The sequence below is a fragment of the Benincasa hispida genome, chromosome 12, assembly GCF_027475165.1.
Source record: "Benincasa hispida cultivar pf3 chromosome 12, pf3_genome.v1.1, whole genome shotgun sequence".
NCBI lineage: Eukaryota > Viridiplantae > Streptophyta > Magnoliopsida > Cucurbitales > Cucurbitaceae > Benincasa > Benincasa hispida.
Genome location: NC_143489.1, coordinates 50022057 through 50025858, shown reverse-complemented (window position 1 = coordinate 50025858; position 3802 = coordinate 50022057).

Sequence of the window (3802 nt, the reverse complement as noted above, 5' to 3'; positions counted from 1 at the left end):
TTGGGTTTTATGTCCTAAAACTCGTGGTTTGTAAACAGTAGAACTGATTCTGAAAATTCAATAAGTTGTTATTGAATATATTATTTTTTATAAATCCAATAAACCTAAGTCCCTTGACTATTACATGAGTACTTGAACTTTATGTAGAGACATACAAGTGGATCAGGTTCGATAAATAGTCAAAATGATCTATAGTATATGAATAAGGTTGGGTGCCTTATTCTGGTAACACTATTGGATGCGACCTACTCTGTAGTTGATTTCGTCGCAACAGATGAAATCGGAGTATCAGAACCTGGCTTTGATACCAATTGGAGGATCTTTTACCGAAGAGTTCCATGAGCACGTTTGGATCGCTCCGATCTCACCGTGACCGAAATACACATTATACATTCAAAACATACTGTTATGCAAACAAAACTTAATTAACGGCATGCTATGAACAACAAAATAACATGAGAATGAATGCCATACCAGTTGAAGACAGTCTTCAAACTTCAGCACTCACAGCTACGAAAAACCTCCACGCGATCTACCAATGCCTAGTGGAAGCGTTGACTGCAGCAACACGAACAATCGCAAACACAAACGCCGTGGAGACGACACCACCAGAAAAGAGCCCCGGGTATTCTCGGAGTGAAAACCCAAAGGGTGGTCTTTGGTGAATTTGGTAGAGGAAGGAGGAAGCACAGATCGTGTAGGCGATAAGCAAGTATGAGGGAAGAAGACGCTATCGCATAGCAGAATGCTTATCGTTTAGGAGGAGCTACACGATCGTTTAGTAAATTTGGCACACTATACGATCGTTTAGAGAAGCTATCCGATCATGTAGGAAATAACGTGTGATCGTTTAGGCGCGAGGCAACTATCGTACAGGCTCTCGGTTCTTTTAAGCGATCGTTTACTCTTTTCACCAGCGCACACTTGCTTTCTTTTGGGAATTCTTTTGGGTGATCGATCGAATGATTAAAAAATGAAATCATTTTTCATTTTAACTCATCGGTTACAATAACCGATGTTGCCCCACTAACCCACGTCCGAACGTGAATTTTGGATTAATTATCACATAATTAACCAATTAATTAATTAATAAATATAATCATATTATACTCTTAACCTATAGTTTGATATCACATATCTACTATAATATTTTCTCCTCTATTTGATATAAATCATATTTATATCTAATTTCCTCCAAAATAATGTATCTCATACATTTAACCAATTATATCATATATAATTAACCAGTCCAATTATATCATATATAATCGAACTTCCTCTTGTCAATTTGAACATTTCAAATTAACCCAAATACTGGTTCTCGACTTTATCCAAGCTACTCAGGGGACCTAATGGACTTGTGGCTTGAAGCTCCAAGGGTACGTGAATAGCTAACTAAACTCTTTATCCACGAGATCCACCATCCGTTAACTGCCAGGCATTCTACTAAAGACCAACAGCTGAACTTTTCTTACCACAGATATATTTCTGTGTTCATCGGATATAACCAATCATGAGTATGAAGATCCTTCACAGATGCTTGTAAGTACAGTTGAGCCAATTAACCGTTATGCCCCTGTAGTTACATCTCACTCCTTAAGTACCACTGATTCCTCTAATGAACAATACAACATAGTCCAACTATGTGTGAACATTTCTCGGGCCAAAAGAAGGTGTGTGGCGCCACATCGTTCAAGTCTCGGAATCAGCCTTTAAGGGAGCTATCTATCTACTTACCCCTACCTCGGGGAAGGAGTGAATTCCATCTTGTATAGTTGAGTTCCCAGCTCCCAAATCAGACGAATTCCCAAAATGGTAGGTTTGAATCGGTGACCTAGCCACTCGCACCCATACAAATCAAAGGACCGCCCTCAATGGCAGGAGTTCCCAACTCACTCAGGATTGAGGTCATGTTACCTATGGTCATCCTAGTGAAGTGAAGTCTTTGTCATGAACGGTGTTATATTACGAGACGTTAACACTTCATGTCAGGTCTTATACAAACTCTTTGTATAGGACGCCCCCATTCGCATGTCCCCAACACGAATGATCAGGATCAGATTATCTGTGACAAGTCATAACACTTGTGACCATTCCACAAAGCGGGCCGCATCCGTAGCATTACCAGGACAAGGTTTCCCTCCTATATCCATATACTACAGACCATTTTGGTTATCACTCAAGACATGATCCACTTGTATGTCACCACATACATGCTTGAGTCACATATAGATAACCAGAGATTTTATGTTTATTGGTTTGTAGTAAAGCAAATAAAACAAGTGACTGAGCAAAAATACAAGATGTGAAGTAAATATCATATATTAACAACACAAGCGTTCGTATAAACTATTTACAAACTATAGGACACGAGACTTTAGGGCATCAGCCCCAACAGTTACAAAGAGTTGTAAAGTGCTACAAACGAAGTGATCCTAATTCGTTCATGTTGGGACATGTGGAGTGGGGGTGTCCTGTGTAAATGAGTTTTGTGCAAGATTGGACCACGAATCTAGTCACTCTTACTTTATAATGATGTTTACTATTTAAGACTGACTATTTCAAAACAAACTTGGCCTTAATCTTGAGTTAACTATGAACTCCTGTTTGTTCGGGATTATCCTTTGATCTGAAATGGTGAGAGCAGACCAACTGCCTCTACTCAATAAGCTTACTGATGCGTTATTTTATGGGTGAAAATATGGATGAAATGTGGTGATAGAAATGCGTTGAGCAATCAAGCTTTCTCATTGGAATCCAAGCATAAACTCCATTGAGTTTCCTGGTAAGTCCAGGGTCGAACTCAGGGACTTGGAAAAACGATATGCAGTGAGAATTTTTCATGAAAATTTTGCGGTAACTAGTAACTCAAATAGTTGTTTGGTGTTGTTGGTTGCGGTAATGAAATAAATAAATGCGGCGGATTTGAGAAAAGTTTGAGTATGGGATAGATGCATTGAGTATGCGAAGGAATGGGTTGAGAAGGTCTTTAACTAGCATGACCTGGGAATGCGTCAGACTATGCGATCATACTACACCCATGCACAGCAAGTCATTTTCCAATGCAATTACGGTGCTCCTAAGTCTAGGACGCATGTGTTGAATGCAAAAGTGTCCATAGAGCTTATCCTTAAGTCTCTACTCTTTTCCTATGCGATGATGCAAGATGCACACAAAGACAAGATGACCACACACAATCATATCCTATCTCTAGGATGCATACGATGTGTTAATAGCAAACAATGCTTATTCCTAAGCTCCTATCTCTTGATTATGCATTCTAATCTGACTCTCCCGAGCCTAGATTCTAACCTGACTTTTCCAAGCCTAGATCCTGTCCTTAGACTACCCCCCCTGAGTATCTCTAATGGACGAATGAAGCATACATAATACAAGATAATCGCATAGAATGAAGATCCCCAGTTATGCTAGCTAAGTGCTTCTCAACCCATTCAACAGATTTAGCTACTCATGCATAATAAATAGAGAGTGAACAGATATAGAGAAGTAAATTCCATTTATATAGATGAGTTTGAATACAAAATAACAATGGGAGATAAAGATAGAGAGCCTGGTAGCAATCCCTTGTTACCCAAGGCCTTTACACTGGCAACTCTATTCGGTTCAAAAGATATTCCTGCTTTCGTAGGAGCTGGCCCTCTCTCTGATCTTGATGCTTCCGACACTCTCCCAAGCTCACCGAAATGATCTATCGGCACAATCTCCTTCTCTCGCTTCCGCCTTAAAATAAAAGAAAATCTAAGAACAAGGCTAAACTATCTAAGGAAAAATTCTCTAACTC